Source organism: Thermobia domestica, chromosome 2 (assembly GCF_964235325.1).
Source record: "Thermobia domestica chromosome 2, izTheDome1.hap1.1, whole genome shotgun sequence".
Classification (NCBI taxonomy): Eukaryota; Metazoa; Arthropoda; class Insecta; order Zygentoma; family Lepismatidae; genus Thermobia; species Thermobia domestica.
In genome coordinates this window covers 386838232-386861984 of record NC_137455.1, presented here as the reverse complement: position 1 = coordinate 386861984, position 23753 = coordinate 386838232, and the positions used below count along the sequence as shown (strand labels likewise).

Here is a 23753-nt window from a genome sequence, read left to right as displayed (position 1 = left end):
GTACAAAATTCCAAAATTAGATGATAAGTAATTAAGTGATTTGAGTAATACTTTCATGTCAAACGTTGAATATGATTTGCATAAGGTAATGGCTGGCAATATGAAAAATAACGCTATCACTTAATATTGTTAATACGAGGATACAAGTAAAGCAACGAGAAAGGTGTTTCTGATAAGACTTACAGTAGAATCTCTAAAACTCGGCACTTGGAAACCCGGCAGTCCGGATAACTCAGTCACACTAGTTTTTGTAAAGTTGGCTATTTAATTTTCATTATAGACAGGTTTATGACTTCATAAAGTATTTTTCTGAGGTCTGTCTTATCAGATAAATTACTGTACAATGTATAGTCATTAATTTTCATTTTCATGTATAGCAAAAGGTCTATGCATTCAAAAAGTACGTACTTTTTCTTTGTTTAGGGGTAATTTGACACTTTATTCTTTGTTGTATTTTCAAGCAACCAATCTATACAAGTACAGTACTGTATTTTATGAAGAAACACTTGTACTTAATCTTTTAAATCCCATTCCTGATAGCCCGGCATTTTCACAAACTCAGCAACACTTCAGTCCACGTTGGGTCGAGTTCGGGATTCTACTTATTAGGAAAAATCTACAGTATTATTAATGGTAAGAAAAATGTCCAAAGATCAAATAAAATTGAGGCAAATATGCACTGAGAAAAATCTGTTACCCAGACAGCGGTATATTGTACAAATATACGGAATCCTTATGTTTACTATGGAAATCAGTACGGAGCATACGCTATCTATATGCTACATAATTTCCCCCTTAGATGTTACATCATGTCGTTGCAGAATGTCTCACAACGAACAGCCTTTAGTATATTACATAGGTATATGCCTTCATAAAGTACGTACTTTTCCTTTGTTTATGTTATATAAATCAGCTATATGTTATATAAGTGCATCTGTATGTGAGATCATATCCTGAACGCCTATATACATTCTTTCTTTCGTGCAGAACGTACGTTTGTGCAGAACACTTATACGGAAAGTATTATAAATCATACTTTTTCAATTATACGTTTCTGCAGGATGCTACATAGGATTGTACGTTAAGTACAAAAACTACAGGATTTACGCATGTAACGTACGGTTTTACACACGCCACGTAGTTTTTACCCCAATGTGGCTATCGTTGTGTATCATTGAGATGAACAATGTGATAATTCTGAGTAAAGACTCGTGAATAGTTTTAGAGAATGCGGAGCAAAAACGATTAATTTGTGAAGCTAAAGATTGATTGCTGTAAGAAAAATATGTCTGATTCTCATTAATCTCTTCCTTCTAATACTAACAAGACATCATTGCATATTATGCTTAATGAGATTAACCTAAAATTGTCATTAACTCTTAAATTTTGAGTTTTGTTTAACTCATTGTTCAAATATAAGACCCTATAGATCAAATTCAGCTAAACGAAATAAGTATATTGCTCGTTGCTAATAATGAAGAGCACTTTTTTTTTTGCTGGAATAAATTGTTATTTGTTTATTAATTATAGGCCTATACAATGCTTAGCTAAAAGCACTGATAACTAGCACATCGTTCTTTGCCTTGTCCTAACCTTTACGGGCACACTTTTTAGGCGTAAAGTACTTACAACGATATCCTGAATCCTTCATATCCTTATAACGATATTCTTCGTCAACTGGCTGAAACGAATTAAAGTGCACCCAGCAGGAGTTTACGGATCTGACACGAAGCTGATACATAAAAAGGTGATGGTAGGTGGTAACTAGTGGTGCACTCTAGGAATTTTTATTCACTTTAATATCATCTGTAATCACCTAAAGCATCTTGTTCTGCCAGATAGCCACCGTGTAGATACTGAATGTCTCTCCGGCATTCGCTCTAAATATTGGAGTAACTGAGCGTTAGTCGTTGGCGGAGTTTGGCTGGCAGTAAGATGCCTTCCCAACATGCCACCATACGTACCCGATGTGGTTTAAGTCTGGAGATCTATTAGACTTGGTATTAAAGGTTTTTTCAGCAGGATGGTCTATGAGGACGCTAATTATCCTGTTGAAAGACACAGTCCCGTAAAGTGTCCCGATTATATCAAACAATCTTTTTGTCCAGGTACTTCGAGATCTAACTTGGGAGACATTCCAGGACGCACATGCTGTAGAACCCTCTACCCCTTCGTCATGTCTACCAAACGAAGACCATTGACACGTTACGACTCATGCAACGCCAGTTTTGGGGAACGAGCACGTGATATTTTCGTAGTTTCGATATGTGGCCACGCTTGAATACACTTCAGTGGGACCGGGTCGAAATCCTGCAATCTGCTCTCTTGGAGACGAGACAAAAGGGGGAAGTTGTACGGCCAGGTTGAGTACGGCTGGAGAAATTCTCCAAGGGGAAATTTCGTATCTCCAAACTAGACCACAGTCCATGAAATTGCCACTGGTTTCAGAAGCGAGAATACTTCTGAAATCACCCTTGTTAAATCCGAAGAATCTGCAGTCGCATATCTTATCTTCAACAGAAATAACCGCTTTATCATTGATTCTTCTTTTTCTAAAGGAGCCATTATTCTTGTATATGTATTGCTTTCCAGTAACGTCAGCTGCCTTGTCTTGTCGTGTTAACTGAGAAGTTCTGAATGATTCATTTCTGACCCACCTGCTACTCATCTCCTCTCCCTTGTGCTTTTCTCATCTCTCATGAATAGGTAACATCTGGCCACACTGCGATACTTAATGAATTTAGCAACAATACTTCCACCTTAAATTCGAAAGATGTTCCAATTTTCTCTATTTTTATTCTTTATTATTATTATTTCTTTCTTCCTCCACACTTCTTCGTGTCGTCAATATATTTTGATTTTATGCCGTGAAAATATCACTGTAGATGGGTCTGGAAGTTACCTTATATTGTTCTATTTCTTCCAGAACATCATTCTTATAAATAAAAATGAAAGTAGGATTTTTTGCGATCGCGTCAAGGAAAAATAGCTGAGCTGTATGAAATGGGAAGTTTAGAATTTAGTTGGTGACTACCTCGAACTAAGCTTTTCTTCCGTCACTTAAATTCAAATTCCTATCCTAAAAGAGGAAAGTGCTGCAAGGCTTGTGCCGAAAATAGAGTATCTCAACACCCCTTCATCTTAGGAAGATAAAATAAGATTTTAGATGTGTCATAATGTTTCTCAAATATCCACTTTTAAGTAGGCCTACAGAGGGAACGGGACAATTTTCGTATTTTTCTTCAGATTGAAATTAACACTGTCTGTCTCATCATCACCGGAAAATGACTCTTTTCTATCTGAAATGTACTTTTTAACATAGTTTTCACATTTGCAAACGAAAAATGAAATGAAATCTTTGAGTTTTACGTCCTACGGTTATGCCGGTTAGGCTAAAGGAGACGGTGATAATGAGAAATGAATGAAATGGTGGGATGAAGAAAGTGGGAGGAAACGAAAAAAAACGAGGAAACCCACGAGCACGGTGTTTGTCTACCACAAAGTCCACACGGCTTGAGCTAGGATCGAACCAGTGACCCCAAGCACCAGAGGTGAACGCTCTACCACTGAGCCACCGCGCCCCCCGTACTTTAATTGAAATACACATTTTAATGGTAGAAGGGTTTTAAACTTTTCGCAAAATGATAACGACTGCGTAGCTCGAAATTAATTTTTGAACAAAGCTCTTCCATCCAGATAGGTTTTATCATCTCATTTCAATTCAAATACGCATTCCAATTGAATGTAGGTTCAAACTATATTTCATAAAATCCTAAAATGTTCATTCTAAGAACGAACTTTTTTTTTTTAACTAGTTACAACTAAAACTAGCTCTGACAACTTCCTTTCTTACAACGGTATTTGGCGGAGTAAATTAAGTTTGTTGTCATTATAAATATGAGAACCTGAAACGTGTCCACTGTTAGCGCTATTATTATTATTTTTTTTGTACATCAAAGTCTGCTACTGTATTAAGGTGTACAGCAGAGCGACAGTCAAATTCCCTGGCTGGACTACGGCGTGGATGAACTGAAATCTTTCAGTTGAAACGTCCCATGATTATGCCCTTCAGACGAAGGGAGAGGATGACTAAGGCAAGTGAATATGATGGAAGAATTGGAGGAATGATCATGTGGGAGGAAATGGGAGTACCCGAGAAAACTTACGAAACACGATGTTGTCCACCACAAACTTGCTTGGCCGGGGATCGAATCAGGGACCCTACGTACCAGAGGTACGCGTTCTACCATCATACCCCTTTCAAAACCGATAATAATACAGCACATGAACGCGGTTTGCTATGTATTATTAGGACAAGTAAAGAAAATTTTATTATGCTCGATTTTAACGTATAGTAAACAGATTTTGCACGATTTTTACCTATAGCACACCTAGTTAATCCTAAATTGCTGAAAAACTACACTCAGTAAATGCCAACTATGTTATAAAATCGATTTTATGTTGCAGTCATATGTCGTACCCTATTCCCGTCTGTGTATCCTCTTGTTTTTTTAAAAAAAATATTTGGAAGGTATTGTGTGTCAAAGACAAACAACAAAAATTCAATTTCGAAATTGAAAGAAATTTTAACATTCTTTCCGACACTCTTTAACATTCTTAGAATTCGCGCGAATAACCCGTGAGGATAGTTTCCACAAACACGAATCTCTGGAGGCCTATTGTGTTTATGGTCAGAATTCTGAATACATAAAGTGGCTTCGCAACCGAAGGTAGGCCTAATCCTTGTGAAAACATTTCCTTCTAGCTTCGAAGAAACGAAAAGAATCTGTTTTTGCCGTGGGACGATTTCATTGATCAGAAAGAAGTGACATCGTGGAAAGACAATGTACAAAGGCAAAGGGTGGGGTGGGGGGAAGTTGTTACGTAAGGCTTCGGTCGATGCCACTTTCCCCCCCGCATCCTGTGTACTTTTTGGACCTGCCCCGTGTGGCGCTGCGGCGGTGGCGAGTTGGCGCCGGGGTCTGCGAGCGAGTAAGTGGCGCTTATCGAATGCTTAGCACGTGGCGGGTAACGCAGTCATGGTAGCCGTGAACATGAGATGTGAACTCTCGACTAAAAGTGACTTTGGTTCGTAGTTGTACCAATGGTCAGCCTAAAAAATAACTTCTCTAAATAACCAGCGACAACACTCAGAGGTAGGTGAATTGTCTTAAACGCATTCCACCTTTTTTCCTTCTTTTTCCAATCACATTGCGGAGTGTGCGCTCCGTTTTATTTTTTTAAAAAAAGAACTTTTAGCCGCTTTATCTAGAATTTCTTACGAGCAACGCGAAAATAAGCTTTCTCGCACTTTTTGAACACATCATTAAATAAATATACATTAGTCTTTATTTTATAGGACGCTCTTCGCACCACGAATTTCACACACAATGCAGGCTTAATTAAGTAATAAATAGTCTGATTCAAGAGACTATAACCATCAGAATTTGCCGAATAAAATAGGAGTGTATTAGTATGTCTATCAAAGATAGGAGTTACATGAAACGTTACATTTGGGGGTGTCTTTGAAAATCAGGCATTCAAGTATTTGCTTTATTTCAACTCTGGTAATTGCTGCAGGTAAATATTCGGAACCAATTGGGGTAGTTACCCAACGCTGTTTTCAAGTACCCGTTTTTTTTAAACAAATTAGCAATATGTGAATAGAGATTTTTTAAAAAAATGGTTTTATTGTCTTTATCAAGATTCCGCATTTGCTAACATCTAACTCATCTTGTTTTTTCTTTTGAGAGGGGAGGGTGAATTATTAGTACACTCTAATCCACGGTTTTCTGAAATAAAATATTGTAAACTTCGAATAATTTACGATACAAGAAACGCTATCTGAGTACAAACTTGGAATAATAGTAATAATGAGATTGAAATAAAAAAACAATATGATCCCCTTCCACAGAGTCCAGTGCCACAGGGACTATATTATAAAAAATAAAATTTACTTTTGGAGGTCGTGGTAGTTCAGTGGTATAGCGTTCGTCTCTTGTGCGTGGAGTACATAATTTGATCTCAGCCCGCTCCATAAATTTTGTGGTGGACAAACACCGTATGCATGAGTTTTCTCTGAGTTTTCCCGTTTCCTCCCAATTTCCTCATTCCACCATATCATCCCGTCTACCTCAGCCTCAGTACGTAACCGTGAGACGTTAAACTAAAAGAAAATAATTACCGTTTCGCTTGATCTAAATACTACGCCATCTACTTCAAAGAGACTCAACAATACTATGAAGGCTTTCTCTGTGTGTGACGAGAAAAATATCATACTAAATCACTGTTGATTGCGAAACAAATTCGTTCCTTGCCTTGTGTTTATTGCACAGTTGGTTACACAGGCCCGTATCCACGTGGGGTCTAGAGGGGCCGCCCCCCTAAAATTTTCACGGTAGGCTTGCAAATGAACTATAATATGGTTGGATCGGCCCTCCCTAACTTCTACCGGTCCCCCTCTATATTTTGTGGCTGGTTACGGGCCTGGTGTTACATTGCTTTTGCCATGATAGAAAATTAATACATACGTTTATCTCTTTCATTCTCTTTGGAAGAAATGAAGATTGTGCTTGTCAGATTGGAGTCTCTAAAAACATGATGTGTAGAAAATGTTTGACTGCGCGCGCAGTAGAATTAGTGTTTTATCGAGACATGTTCCTACGAAGATTCTTGAATTACCTCTAGAAATTTTGAATATATATGACTTTGAATTAAGTGATGAATATGGTCTCCCACTAGAGATTTAGATTCCTCCCGAAAATTGAGAGGACTGTACGGGAGCATTGGTAGAATGGTTTTCACACACCATCATCACAGAATTCAATATAATCGATGGCAAAGCATCATATTAGTTGAGAAAGTAATATACATCGAATTTTTTTTAGTGTTTCCTGTTATGTCAGTAGTAGTGGAAAGATTTGTAAGAAGCGAAATGCCAATTTAGCCATCACTTTCCTCTACTTTTTTAAATCTGATTTTGGTCTCATTGAGAACCATCAACCTTTTTTTTTTTTTTAAATGAGAAGCAAGTATGTTGAATACTCCAAATCATCTCTTGTCATAGAAAACATATTTTTGTGTACAGTTGCCATATGACAAATGTTTTTAAAAAGAAGACTTTTGTGAGACAACATACATGACATGACGGTTACAGTACTTATGATGATAATATATTATGAATCTTGAAGTACTTCTCTGTAGATCGTTTTTAAGACCCGAAGAAGAGAACATGTCCGGATAAAAGAGGACGTCTGCTAACGCTATCTTCCATAGGCGCCCTCAGTGGGGGCCAAAAGAGGGAAATTGCCCTCCTGGAGCTTCGAAAATGGGTTTGGTTCTTCGAAATACGTGCCAAAAACCTACTAGATTTGCTTACTTACGCATTATAATATTTACTACATTTATTGTCGTAAATAAAACTATCCATAATAATTGTTTTACATAAAACATTATGTACACTCATGTCCAAAATTATTGTCACATGTCTATAAATATGTTGTTGTAGGAATATAATTTTTGATAACGAATTCCGCCTGTTTTTCTTATAATGTTAGTATGTGTATAATCAGCAAAGACATGTATGTGGCAAATTTCATGTCAAAGGAGCAGTAAATAAGAACAATAAAACGAAAATAAAACTTTCTTGTCCATTTAGCAACATTTTGTTTTAATCACTCTAATTTTCGTATTTATAATTCTGTTCCTATGAAATTTACCACAAATATATATTTCCCGATTGTACACTTAGTATCAGTATTAGAAGTACTCTGCCCCAAAATCATTATCAAATTATATTCTTTCAAGAAGACATATATATATATATATATATATATATATATATATATATATATATATATATATATATATATCATGCGACAATCATTTTGGGCATGAGTGTACATCAATGATTTGTGACTTCACATGTGTCGTCCTTTTTCCCCTCCCCCCTTAGAAAAAATCCTACCTGTGCTTCTACTACCTCTGAAGCTTACTGATAGCTGACCTCATGGTCCACTTGCAGTTCACTTTTTTGTTAAAGATTATTTAGCTGATAGCATTATAGCTTATAAAGAAAACAGGGATGAGACATACATCAATTGGTAGCTCCAAATGAACTAAACAAAATGAGTTTCGAAAAAATTAAAGAAAAACTAATTTTCTTGTATACCTGAAAAGTTGATAGCCACGCCATCTGTTGAGATGACAACTGAAACTGTAATCAACCCTTTTTTTACAACAACAAGCACAGAGCACCCTCGTGGCTAAAGGGTTAGCGCACGCGCCTTTGGTTTAAGAGACTCGAGTTCGATTCCCGTCAGAAGCTCACCACGTGAAGCTCTAGGTTCATGCCTTACTTAGACTCGGTGCTGAAGGGGATACTAAACTCAAAATAGAACAAAATGAAAATCAAAACCATACTATGGTTAATAAGATATGTCCTATAAATAAAAACTTCAAAATTTTGATTTTCCTTTAACCGTAATTTGTTGAACTGTGATACTGGTCGATAGATGCTAAACAGAATTAGATGATTGAGGGTAAATTTTCATGCGTAGCTTTTGAAAAATAGAGAAAAAGGGAATTTTTATGATTTTGCAAATTATACCATTTACTAGCATCAATAATTGATAGTTTGTTCCGTGCTGTAACGGATTGCCCTTTTTAATTTTAAATTGTAAATACAAAATTCACGATTAACTAACTGAGTTTTGTGTTTTAATGGTGATCAACAGTGTCCTGACAGTAACGGATGGACTAGTTTTAAAATCCGACTTCAAACCAAGGGAAAAGGTTCTCATATATATTTTTTGTGGGTTTGTTCATGCATAACTTCATCACAGGTGCACTGATTTTAATTATTCTTTGTTTGTTTGAAACAGAATTCTTCTCTAATGCTTCCATACAAATTTCAATAGAATATCGATCTAGGATAGGAATCCAATAGAATGCCGTTAAATGTTTGTGAAGTAACTGGATGTAATGTGAAACTGTAAACAATGTTAATATCGTAACAATACCCTGTGAAATTCATTGTTAGCATTCATAAAATACTAAACGCAAAATTGTGAAGGAACGAATCAAACAGTGCTTCTAGATGTTAAAATCGTTCATAATGTTAGGAAAGCGATGAATCGTCTGTTCTTCACGTAGAAATAATAGTGTCCTTTGTCAACCATACACGTGGCGAAGCTCTTGCATTAGGAGAACAGAAGTGGGCAAAACCACTATGAATCATTACAGATAAAAGTGTTGTTTTTGAGGACAACAAAAATTAAAAGCGGTGTTTGCCCCTTTTTGAGCCCCATGCAAACATCCGTGTTGTCAACGCATCTTCATTCTTTTATTATTATTATTATTATTATTATTATTATTATTATTATTATTATTATTATTATTATTATTATTATTATTATTATTATTATTATTATTCCTTAATAAAACTAAAGCCTTTTTTCTTTTAATTTTGCGTATTGCTAATTTCAGATTCTGATAATATTATAATTTTAATATTAATAGAAATTATATTTCTTTTTTCCACTGTTGTTGTGAAATAGCAAACCCAATTTATATTGTCTTTACATTTTTTGTTACTGCATGCTTATTTAACATTTGTCTCACATATATTCAGAGATAAAAGTGGATCTGAAAAGGTAGGGGAATGCTTGACGTCACGCTATCCCCCGTGCCTCTCTTTGCCCATTGTTGTAATTTCTTAGAAAGTGTAGGGACGCTACATATATTGCTTAGAAGTGGGGGAACGACCTCCACCCGCGTTTCCCCTCACTTTTACTCCCTGAGTTTTGGGAAACGAATTATAAACAAGTGAGAGAATGTCTCTGACTTATCGAGCAATTAAAGAGAAAAATATTAACATTTTAACCTTTGTAGTTGTTCTGTATTTCATTAAATAAATGGATAACTTGAAAGGTCTAATTTTAAACTCAGGACCAAATTTATGAATACAACTTAGGTTGGTATCAGATATTTCTGGGAATTTAAAACAACTCAGAACTTTCTAAAGGTTTCGTGTTCGTTAAACACTGCATATAATTTTTGCATGTTAAAAGTCATTAAATTGTCCATAATTTGTTCTCTGCTGCACAATCACTATAACTTCGCGTGGTATTAAATCGATCATACTTGTTTTCCAAAGGGGAAATGAATTGTGGTTTATTGGTAAAGCGCGGATTCGCTAGTTGTATTGCAGATCCTATGGATTCGCAGTGAGTTTTCTCGGATTTTTCTCGTTCTTCTCTGTCCTAGCGATTGTACACATAGTAACCCTTCGACCTCTTTGGCTTCAATTTAGCGTCTGTCTCCGTAAACTACAATATCAAAACATTATTCATTTCATTTCATTTTCCACTAGTGAACCGCAGTAGAGTTCGGCCTCAGATCGCAACATGAGTTTATAATAAACTAACAAACAAACAATTAGCTTAACGGCTTAAACAATCCGCAGGTTCAACCCAAAAGAAACGAAAGATCGTATCCTTTTCCAAACTATCTCATCAGTATATCATAATACATTTTTCTGTATCTTGTTGTATATTATCCTATTCTCTTTGCCGACCTACTGAAAGACCATTCTACTATAGGCTTTCCAACCAACACTTGATGTGTCCTGGTATATGCTATAAAAGCCATATAATTTATTTGTTAACTTTCAATTTCCAATCAATTTTAGGAACAGTAAAAGTATTATATTGGAAAGGTGGGTAAAGCGTCCACTTTAAGGAATTTTATTTCTTTCTGTCTTATAAAAACTTGCTAGCAAGTAAGTAAAAGTTTTGTAATGTACTTCCGTCCTTAAGTTTTAAGACACATTTAAGTGAATCTGTTTTAACGAAGCTTTACGGAGTAATTATTGATAATTTCAAATCATACAAAATATTCACCTTACCCAACCTAGTCGGCAAAGTTACAACGATAACGTTGTATATAATATTAGCAATCTGTGCCAATTTATAAAAAGGGATCAGAGGCGAATTATTTTAGCAATATTATGTATAAAGAAAAGAAAGACACATAGAGATTTCGAGATTTGGATTTTGTAATCGTTAACTAAAAAGAGAGTTGTTACTATAGCAACGTCGTAAATAAATGTACATGTACGTAGACATCTTGTCGAGTAAATAAGTGTCTGTATAAATGTGTAGACATCTTGTTGTATATGCAGAAAGTTGATTATGTACGCTTCTCATGGTTAAGTATTAAAAACCAGCTAAGAAAGTGTTAAAACGTTTGAATTATTTTGAAGATTACTAAATACGAACCAGGAGACACCCTTACAAAGTAGATACGTTTTCCCACAATGTCTGTTGCTTATGGGATATCATTCGCGGCGCCATGATCCGATGTGAGAATTTATGGATTACAATTGACTTGTTAATTTAGTGGGTTAAAGTGCATCTTTATATCCAATAGTTATCTATTAAGCGTCCACTTAATCTGAAAGACTGGCAGAGACTGTTATTATAGTAGGTTATATGTAGTCGTAAGAAAGTTAGCTAATACTGGATACAGAGAATTCAAATAGAAGCTATCAAAAGCCCACCTTTCAAAATAGTAAAATGCATTTATTTGCAAGAGAACCAAATAGCTTAATAACTTCTATATTATTTCGATCAAAAATGTAGATCTAAGTCTATATGAACGTATAATAGATGAATCGCTGTTTCAATATTAAAATATTAAGCCTAATTTATTAACTAATTTAGCAATATTTGGATCAATTGAAAGCGTCGGTCAAAGTGATCATAGGAACAGTGAGATGGTCACTTTACATGCTTCTGCTTCTGACCACTTTGCCCGATTGCACACCATACTGTATATTTCTTACTTTCGCTCTGAACAACAGAACTTAAACACTTCTAAATAAGAGAAAAATATTAATAAGCATTACACTTGATAATAAAAATATTATATAGTCATCAAATTCAATATAGTTGAGAGAAAATCATTGTTAAACTAATACTTACACTTAGATCAACAATAGTTGAAAACACCTTATTCCTCATACGAGTAGAACAACAATTGCGTCTAGCCTGTTTGCGTCTAGAACTGTAATGACAACTAGTGCAACTGATTGGGTCTACTTGCGATAAGTGTTAGGTATATACAGGCGAGAAAAGTGTCGATGGCCATTTTACCCAACCTGGCCACTTTATATTCCCTTCCTCTATAACTGAAAAATCATGAAAAATTGTATTTTCTTTAAAAACAATTGTAGGGGATCGAACAAAACATTATTTATCCTTTAATTATTCGTCAGAAAGACTATAAATAAGACTCATAAATGTTGATTTGTACTCGAACGTTTGCTGTACAATTAAAAGAGAGTGAATCTAGGTTAAACGGGCAGAAATAAGTGTGCGAGACTCAGACTGTACGTCTACCATAGCCCTGGAGTTAAAAGAGCCTAAGCTTCCAACAAATAAAACAGCGGGCATTAGATTTGTTAATTGATCACTACATATAGGCAATCTTAGGAGCAGGTTTGAACAGCATTGTTAACGATTTTATAAAAATGTTATTGACTGTTTTCAGAAAATGTAGTAGTATCACAAGAATGTTAGGAATCATCCAAAAGAATGGATCAAAATATTGCGATCTTGGCCAAGAATTTTAGGAATGATCCAAAAAATGGCCAATAATTATTTTCTGGATCAGGGGCCACAAAAGTTTTAAATCGAGTTTTCTTTTCACGGAATAAGCATATCGTACTGAGTTAAATGATAGTTTGGATTTGGCGACACTGCATGTAGTTCTCCAGATATAAAGCGTACAAGAAAATTTTTGGTTGAAATATATTGGATCTTTTGATCCAAAAAAGGCAGGAAATATTATAGTGAAACACTTTCAAAGACCCCGAAGGCTTAAAAGTGAACTTGAAATGCCCTAAAAGACAATCTGCATAACATTTATAAAGACATTGCTTTAAACTTATCTATTTACATACATTTAAAAGTTTCGGAACAAGTTCCTTTCCGTCGCTTCCAGTGGAAAGAACATTAAATCAACATCTTACGTCGTGCTATTTCCAATTTCACGGAAGGTGCGTCTCATGTACTCCCAACTATTCCTGTTAAGTCTCCCCGAAAGAACAATGCTACCACCTACGTAACAGTCTTTGTAAAAGAAACAGAAAGAAAAATCTTACGAAACTATCTATTTTTCTTTTTTCCCTTGTGCCTCGAAGACCTTCGCACGAACTAAAACTTCGGAACACGTTTTAGGATTCTTAGTGTGTTATTTCGTAGAAGTTAGGAAAATGTTTTTTTTTTGCGAAATCTCGTTTGCATATAAGTTATAAGAAGAACGTGAGAACGATCCTGTGAGCCTATCTGCAAATGGAGAATAGAGCCCGAATGGAATTTTCCATCCCTAATTTCAAATACGGTAGACATAATACCATCTTCTAGGTTTCCTTTGTTTTTGTATCTTTTTTGTTTTTAATATGCACGTGCTGGTATTTCGGAATATCAATAAATCAATAGGTTTGTTTTTAAATCGATTTTCCGCTGTTTCGCTTTGGGTATGTTGGCGTTATCTAAATATGAGAAGTAAGTTTGAACACTCCATTTGGCCTAGTTGCTTCCTTTCTAAAATATTATCGAAGTTACAGTTTTTAGACATGTATATTTTTTTCGTTTAAAAGAAGATAAAATCTTACCAATCTAAAACTTATTATTACTTACCTGTATTACTGTTTCGGTAATATGGAATTACTGTATAAATTTCACTCTGGTAAAGACAGTAAATAGAATCACTCGAAACGTGCGTATATGGGATATGGATAGCCACCACCATTATCCGTTAAGAAGCTAACAGACTGACTCCATTGACAAACTTTTACAATAATTACTCTAGATATCTACTGCAAAAAATACAAAATTTTGCTTATGGATATAGATAAGTACCGACAAAGTACCGTTACCCGTTAGCATGTTAACCCATTGACTCCATTAAAGTACTCACCTGAAATAATTGTTCAATAGGAAGCTACTACAAGAAACAGAAATTGTTCTAGCAAGAAATAAAATTCAAAATTCGCTTGGACTTCATGAATGGGATATAGATTGTTACCGTTGAAGTCACCTTATCCGTTAAGACATTAACGGGCTGACTTCATTTATGAACTCGGCCGAGATAACCAGTTTAACAAAAACAAAGTTCAAAAATTTCCTTACACATACGGGTTATGTGATACAGATAGCCACCGTTAACGTTCCGTTATCCGTGAAGATGCTAACGGATTTACTCCATTAACGAACTTAAACTATATATCCTTTTATTATAGGCAGCCTACATTTCTTTGCTATTGTGCAGGTTGCATAGAATCTAGGGAATGTTATGGATTTTAAACGAGATGTGGCTATCACCGTTACCCGTAAAGACCCAAGGTAAGGCAGGTGTGTATCTTTAAAAGTTCAGATTTAAAGAAGGGAAAATTTGAACCTAATTGTTATGGTCTGTCTGATGAACGCAATGATGTATTAGCGAAATTATAACCCAGATTAGAAATAATAAGAGTTTGCTTTGTTCATATTTCATTTCTATTCAATTATACGAAGTTACAAAGCCAGAATGAGCAGTATTCAATTCGTTTTGTAATTACAGTGCATTTTAGTTTTATAGTTAGACTATTTCGTTTTATCAAATCTACACAATGACTTTAGACTCACTGACATATGCAAAATCAAGTCTTGTTTTATGATAGCTGACCTAAGTATCTCCAAATTCACTCCTAAACTATCCTAAACTATCTTCTCTCACTCGTCAGTGCTAGATTCACCTTACTTCATGAAAATGTTACTCCTATTTTAATAACAACGAAATATTCAAATACGAACTAGCCGTTTTGTACTATATGTTTCAAAGAATATTTTACTTGTAGTTAGATCTAAATAATATAGTATTAATAGTTGTAGATGGATGGGTCTACGGGAGTCGTTTAGGGGCAATATACAGGGTGGCCCAAAAGTAGGTATACAGTCCGATACTGATTAACTCATTGCTTTTTATATATTATTTCTTATTGTTATCCATCAGGTACACTTAGTTTTTTATTATTTGTTCTTAATATCTCTTTACTTATGCCTTAAGCTTGGAACACCGAAGCAAATAAACCTATCAGGTAAAATGTTATACTTGGTCATTGCAGGGGTGCATACCTACTTTTGGACACCACTGTATATCGAACATTTTAAAACTTGGCGCTCACAGACTACCTAGCACTATTCTATAAGTGAAAGTAAAGCGAAGAATATAGATAATTGTATACCTTTCGGGGTCTCGTCTGGACACACAAATTGCACTATGTGGCAACGTCACAGATAAAGATCCATAGAGTAGATATATCAATCTATGAAATAGTTATATCGATTCTTTTCACATGGGAACGATAGACGATGACACTAGCACTACCTGTTAGAGTAACAATCGATTTAATTGCTTGATGAATTCGTAGAGCAATCCTAGTGGTTCCACATTAATCTACGACGTTGCCTCATAGGGAAACTTTTTATTCCCCATAGCGACTGAAAGAGGCTCTGGAAAGTATAGCATTTTCACTTTATTTTGACGTGTAGAATAGCACTCTGTTGTCCGGGGGCGTTTTTTTTACAACACATATAATTCAATACAAAAATAATATACTAATGAGAAATGTGAAACTACTTACGTCGGTGAAGAGTCACAGAAAGAGAGGAATATTTAAAAAAAAATAAAAAAGAATTTCACAAAAGACAGCATTTTATATAAAGGCGTTTCTCCACTCCCTGCGATTCGTTAGGCCACTGAAGGAAATATTCGAATTCTTTACTAGAAGTATGCGGCGAACATTGGCACTGTTACGTCTACCAGTTGAAAAGTTATAACCAACGAGTCGAAAAATGTTAAATTTTTTAAAGTAATTTCTTATATCTTACCGAGCACCTATTACGTATCAATCCTAATTAATTTTATCAAATTAAGTGACGATTTTGGAATGATGCCGTGTCTCTCACTCATCCGTCACTGTTATTTCAACGTCAAGGCTGTTACTATAGATTTCAGCCGAACTGAACATGAGCACCTGTTAAATAGAATTTGTTCAGGAATGAATACGACAGAAAGGACATGAATTGAAAGGAACGTTTAGGAAGAAGAAACGTTGTTTCCTGGGTCATTAAATAGAGCTAATATAAAATGCTTCGTGTGAAATAATATAATGTACGGGACAGAGACAAATTACGGTAAACAGACCAAAGTGATAAGAGGTTTTTAAACTTGGAAGTGGAGAAGAATAGGGAAATTTGGTTGGGTCGGGTGGAGAATCAATGAGGAAGCACTGAGAATAGGAGAAGAAAAGAACAATATTAGATGGAAGAGAGAGTGATTGAGACAAAGGAATTGTTCAGTGAAGACACGAGGAGCGAAGAAAGCTACAACTGAAGTTCAAAATTCGTACGGGGAGGTCAACACGGAAGATTTACATTTTCCTGCAAGCAAGCGAACTACTAATGACAATTCAATAATGATGATGGTGATGACATTGATCATGATCATCATCACCACCACCACTACTGAGGGCACAGTAGCGTGCTCACTTCTACTACGGAGGTACCTAGTTCAATCTCAGACTATATGAGTTTGTGGTGATAACATTGTGTCTAGGTTTTGTCGGACATTTCCCATTTGCTCCCATATTCTTATGTTTAAGTTTAACGTGCCACGATTATGCTCAGAAGCTAATGGAGATGATGAAATGTATAAAAATAGTGGCATGAATAAAGTGGAAACAAAGAAGAGAATGTCGGGAAAACCCATGTACATCATGTTTATCTAACACAAAACACACTTGTTTCGGATTGGAATCGAATCAGGGAACCTCCTAATTATAGATGAGCACTCTACTATTGAGGTTCCGCGGCGCGTTCTCATTCTACCAAATCCTTTATAATTACTCACTTCCATTAATCGTCCGCTCCTTTAGCCTGAAGAACATCCGTGGAACGTAAAACAGAGACTTCATATCACATTTTTACTACTATTACCACAAATGCTTGATATACAAGACATCTTTTAGGTTAACAGTTGATATTAGTTATGGTTATCTAGGAATGAGCTCATTTAGCCTAAAGTCCTTTCTAATTAACACCAGAAATGTTATTTTGCCACCAGAAATCGAACTCAGGGTCGTATACCATTGAAGAATACGATATCGTACTTACCAGTGCTACATAATTATAGTAATAATAATAATTCTACAATATTATTAATGTTTAACGGATCTCTTTTTGTCTTAAGATAAGTGACATACCAATTCATAAAACTCACTGAGCTCAACAAATATAGGTGAGTGTAAATCGTTAGGCGCAGTTTCCGAGAAAATCGAGAAAAACTAAATATTTTATAAACATAATAAAACATTTTTTTAAATTGTGAAGCGACTTTAAAAAACACCAAAAACTAAGTAATAAAAGCATTAAAAATCAGAAAATAGTAAAAGCATTAACAAACAGCAAATAATAAAAGCACTAAAAGCAGAAAATAATAAAAACACTGAAAAACATAAAATAATAAAAAAATAAAATTCTTAACAACACAAAACAATTCATTACGATTATCTGTATTTTTTTAAAGTCTTGTCAAGCTGAATAAATTAAAACTTAATAGAAAATTATTTCTATGGAAATTTTGTGAGGCACTAATTTGTTTGCCTTGGCACTTCAAAACATTTTTATAAAGTTATATTAAATAACAGTAATTAATTATGTTTTGGTCTTAAGAAGTGTATTTTTATTATTTTCTACTTTTTAGTACTTTTCTTAAGTCGGCTATTTTTTTTTTTTTTTTTTTTTTTTTTTTTGTTTAATTTCTGAACTTTTTCGTGAGCCCACTAGTTAAATATATAAAAGGTAGAGCACGAGGTAATGAGTAGAACACCAAAGCCTCCAACAATCAATATTACCCCCAATTCTTATGCAACCAAAATGACATCTTTGTTCTGTTGGTTGCTTACATTCAGTACAATTCAGATTCTTCCTTGGCCGAACAAAAAAGATTTTCTAACTACTGTAGAACGGAATGAATTAAAAGCAAGTAACTCGTTTTGTATAATAGATGGCACAATACTTTTCGTCCAGTTTCAAAACATACATGTTTACATTGTTACAATTGTTGCTGCTTTTTTTGCATATTGGTATTATCGAGTGTTTTAGAACATTAGGCCAACGGTTGCAGGATTTGTCTCTCACTTGTTAGAATTCCACTTTGGGAATGAGTATTAAATATTGTTCTTTTGTCAATCATTTAATTATCATTATCCATTTATTATTGTTTTATTTAGTCTGAAGAACTAAAAGAGGAGTTAGAAAAATCAGTGACTTACGTAAGAAAATTGTTGTCTATGAAGATATAAAGAAGTCTATGGAATGACTTTATAAGGTTAATGGTTAGCTTTTAAAATTATTTATTTCCTCCCAAAACCACTTAATTCCCTAATTTAACAACCAATAAATAGTTATGAACACTCAGATGGCATTTCAAAGCAGGTAATGTGTGCTGTTCAGATCTTTTTCCTCTTTATTTTTTATTTCCCTATATCACCAAGTTTTTTTTGTTTTAATTACCAAATTTAAACATTTGGTATGGTAGTGTAGGACCGGGGTATATAGCTCTGTACATTTGGATGTTTTATATCGTTCTCTTTTATGCGTAAAAAAATCTAAAAATGTTTTTTCGAAGGTTTTTTAACCTTTTTATCCCCTTTTATGAGGCCTATTACCTTATGTGGTTAAATGGTCAAGTTCAGGGGTACGATAAGATATGAATACATTGACACATCCTCTTAAATTTTGGGAGGGATACTTAGGACCACTTTTAAGTTTGCAAATTGTCAAAAAGAAACTTTGGTAAATTTTCTCTATTATTTAAATACATACATACATGCATATATATATATCCCTGTACTTTGGGTGGTCCTATATCTCTGGATCATGGCCCCTGCGGCAGGGACCCACAAGCACTAAAATTAGGCCAACTGGCACTCATACTACTATATGTAATACAGCCGACGTTCTAAGCCGTTGGGCTAACGATGGTGAGGTGAGACCCATTGGGGATTGACTGGAAATCCAATCGGAAAACGTCCATTAGGACCACATAGGCGCAGGTGGGAGGACAATATTAAGATGGATCTCGCAGAAATAGGAATACAGAGTAGAAACTGGATCCCGTTTGCTAAGGACAGAAGTCAATGGAGAACTTTTGTGAACGTGGCATTGAACTTACGGTTTCTTGGCTATTAGAAGTAGTTGGTTAGAAGGACAACAACTACTGTCCGTTGGTTCTCCCGGTTCCTCCAACATTTTTATTCACCAATTAAGACATGTGGACGAAATAACTGAACAAACGCAACTTGAATAAAGTTCAGCTTTTCAGTAGAGCATTGAAGTTTAGTCTCTCTCTATCGTGTTTCAGTAATTACTGGAAGCTTTTCGTCCGAATTTGAGTGGAATAACAAGACATATGCACAGCTCGGTCTAGGAGGGTACAGCGCCAACTGAGGTATTATAAATTGCGTTTGCTGGCTGGTGCTTCTTCCGTTGTATCAGCCGCGTGCCTTAATTCTTCCATAGTTACCCTCTTTCATTAACCTTGTATCTCGTTATGCTAAATGGCATATTAATCGCATGTTAAATCAGATTTACGGGTAATTTTTTACAATTTATCTAAGATTTTAACACAGGAAATTTATGTCTTTAGTGTTAATCGGATCCAGGAACACACTCAACAAACGTAGGTGTGTAAATTATTAGGTGGCTATATATAAACTCTCATTCATCCTTACTCATACTATATATATATGACGATGTTATATTTCATATTTTGTGACATTTGGTTTACGTTACTTAACACTAAAGAAAGCTAACAATTATATATTTATGCCTTTTGGTCTTATATGGCGAACTGATTTATATGCAAAATAAAAAGTAAACAAACCAAGTTAATATATAAAATGAACATGAGACTTGAAGAAGACGTATGCAATTCAGTTTTTGCAGCAGCTACCGTCCTCTCTTGTATCATGTTGTATGTCCATTGAGATAAGGAGATTAGCTTGCGTTTGGTGCTTTGTCCGAAGTCAAAGTCAATCTGCTTATCGTCTGCATCAGCCGTGGGAACCAAATGCGTGCGACTGCCTTTTTTAAAAAAAAAACACCACAAAAATGCAGGTTGAGGAAGCAGTTTTTTTCTACCCTTTTCAGACAGAGTTGCCATCTAATTCAAATAAAGTTTTGAAGGTCAAGTAATTGTCCTACAATATTATTAGGCTTTCAAATGATTATGCTGTGTAAGTGTGCTACGTCTTTATAAAAATACTTGTCCGTCTGCCTATGCCTCAACAGGTATCGAGGTAAAAACAATAAAGGTATTTTTAAATGTTGATTTAGTGACCCAAGAATAGTTGCCACCTCCGAACTGCAACCGGAAGAGCAAAATCTACCATTTGCGGTTGCAACGTTGATTGCCATAAAGAACGTTTCTTAAACTTTTTTCCAAGTACGTGCAATTGCTCTTTATTCTTGCCCGTTCATAGCAAATTTATATAATAATAATAATAATAATAATAATAATAATAATAATAATAATAATAATAATAATAATAATAATAATAATAATAATAATAATAATAATAATAATAATAATAATAATATGAGCGTATACCAATATCACTTACATGTAGTTTTTTAAAAAATATTACTTAGTAGTTTCTTAAGTTACTACTATCAAGTACTAAAATATTACTTACTAGTTTCATTAGTACTTAATTTTATAATGTATTAATAGAAGCTCATACATATTAGCTTTTTGTTTAATAACTAAAGACAATCAAATATGTTTTAATAAACTTTGCTAAAACAATAAAAGAGGATCACACCTAAAAATTTCAGTGTCATCAACCTTTCGAGGATGTTTGCTTCCACCCCAGCGGCGCGACGTGCGACTTGTAGTATTCTACAATTACACATTTTTGTTTCAATAGTATAAGATGGGATGTGGATGACCACCGTTAAAGTCTCCGTTACCAATAAAGATAAGGGAGTCACTCCATTAACGAATTAGGTCAAGGTATCCGCTATAGCCATCTACTGCAAAAGCAGAATTTCAAAATTCACTTATTGTGAAGAGTAAATTTATATACTACTACTACTACTACTACTACTACTACTACTACTACTAAAAATAATAATAATAATAATAATAATATTAATAATAATAATAATAATAATAATAATAATAATAGTAATAATAATAATAATAATAATAACATTACGCGTACTAACATTACAATCTTATATGGCTTAATAACGTGATCCTAATAACATTTTTTAAATATAAAACAGTGAAAGTGACTGACTCATCATCGCCCAGGACATGTAAAATTTTGTAGAGATTATTCCTTTTATTACGAAAGCAAGAGATAAGAAAGGATTTAGGAAAATACATATCCTAAGAGATGAAGAATTTTTTCTTTTTTAACCAAGAATCTTGTATCCCATGAATTTCTGAAGATAAAGAGATAAAAACTCACCATATTAAGTCTTCATTGAAAATAACGAAGGAGGGATGGAGCACGGAGGTCGCTCACATCTGGTACTTGAGGTCTCTTGTTCAATCCCCGACCAAGTATGGTTGTAGCAGACAACATCGTGCCGGTAGGCTTTCTCGAGGTACTCCCGTTTCCCCCCACATCATAATTCCACCAATTCTTCCATCATCATTGACGTACAATAATTCTCCATCTCCCTTAGCCTCTAGTGGATAATCGTGGGACGTTACACTGAAAGATTTCGAAATAATGCAAGACGTTTTTTCAGTGTTTTTGATAATTCCACTCCTACGGAGGAAACAGGAACATTTATAAAATTCTCAAATACTTTTTGTGTAGTTAGAAAGAGCCTATGTAAGAATTCCGTTAACTTCAAGACCTGAAATTCGACGTTTAGACTTCTAATTAAAAATGAAGAAATACAAGTTTCAACCTTTCTAAAATTTCCACTTCTAACGGGAAGAAAGAGGGAAATTTCAATAATACTAAAATTTCTTTTTAATCATTCACAAAGTCCTAAATGTAAAGATTCACTTTAAGTTGGAGATGTGAGATTCAGTATATGAACTCTTAGATAAAAATAAGGAAACAAAGTTTTCATCATTTTCGAAAATTCCACTATAATGAAAGGAAAGGCAGTAATTTTACAACATAAAAATTTCCTTTAATTATTAATAAAGTACGAACTATTGGACTTTCTCTTAAATTTGTGTCGTGAAATTCTTGTAATTCACTTAAGTTTGTATCGTATATAAACTCTTAATTTGAATTAAGAGAATAAGTGCTTTAGCGTTCTTGAAAAATTCCACTCTTAAGCGGAAAAGGTGAGACAACTTCTTCAATATTGAAATTTCCCCACTGTTTATTTACAAATTGCCGAACATGGCGATTTCTTTTAAGTTGTGAATGTGATTTGTTTGAATCGATTTGAGCCTTAGTGTTCGCTTTAGCAGCGAGGCTATCTGAGACGTAGATCAACAGCTTTACGTGAAACTCAAACCATGAGCTTCGACCGGGAAACGAATTCAGATTTTCTGCGCCAAATACCTGTATGCTAAGCACGTATCCACGATGGAGCTTTTCGGAAATTTGAAATTCGTTATGTAGGCTTTTAAAATAAAAATAATGGTACACACGTTTCACGCTTTTCGAAAATTCTACTTGTAAAGGAGAAAAAGAGGGTCATTTCTATAAGATCCAACGGAGGCACGATGGTTCAATATTACAGCGCTTACCTCTGGTGCGTAGGGCCCCTGGTTCGATTCCCGGCCAATCAAGTCTGTGGTGGACGACATCGTGTCCGTGGGTTTTCTCGGGGTACTCCCGTTTCCTCCTATTTTCCCATTCCACTAACCCTTCCATCATCATTCACTTGCTTTAATCATCGTCTCCCGTAGCCTAAAAGAGCATAATCGTGCAACGTTAAACTGAGAGATTTAACTTCATTTGTAATATCCAAATGTTCCTTTCTTTGTTGAGAAGGTGCTCAATGCAAAGATTCGCTGAAGTTCGTGATGTGAAAATCGTTTTTAAACTCTTAGGTAATAGTAAGGATATTAGAATTTCAACATTTGCCAAAATTCCGTTTCTAAAGGGAAAGAGGGGGACAAATTCTATAGTTAGGATCTTCCATTATTAAATCGGAAAATGCTTAATGTAACAATTTGCTTAAGTTGGAGATATGAATTTCGTTGTACAAATTCTTAACTAAAAATAAGGAAACCGGTATTTCAGCGTTTTAGAAAATTCCACTCCTGAAGAGTAAAAGAGAGTATATAAAAGAGTGAAAGTGCCTTAGTCATAGACCCCCAAGCTATTCTCATATATCTAGAAAGGTGAGATTTGGACAGAAAATTCCTTTTGTTAGGAGACCAATAGGAATAAGAAAGGATTTTTTAAAAAATACATATGCTGAGGGAGATGAAAGGGATTCAAATGTTTTGCCCGAAATAGAGTACTGCACAAATACCTGAAGTTAGCGCATAAACTGCCAATTAAAAGTAGGCGGACACTTTACTAGAGATTTCGATAATTCTCAATTTAAGGAAAAGGGGAATTTTCTAGCTTTTTTTCATATTCCGTTGTCTGTTGTTTGTGATCTCATCACTGGAACACGGTTTAAACTTCGGGATGAATTTTGGAACACAGT

The 23753-nt window shown here is 34.7% G+C and overlaps 1 protein-coding gene across 15 annotated transcripts in view; it reads left to right on the top strand.

Moving 5' to 3' along the window:
• pHCl-1 (pH-sensitive chloride channel 1) overlaps positions 1-23753 on the top strand; it is an 839505-nt gene that overhangs the window by 229473 nt on the left and 586279 nt on the right. For 2 of the 15 annotated variants that reach the window (XM_081749486.1, XM_081749484.1), the window contains exon 1: positions 4975-5160. The exons of the other annotated variants lie outside the window; for them this stretch is intronic. The gene's annotated coding sequence lies outside the window, so the exon portion shown is untranslated. Of the gene's footprint in view, positions 1-4974; positions 5161-23753 lie in introns of those variants that run through there. 15 annotated transcript variants of the gene reach the window in all.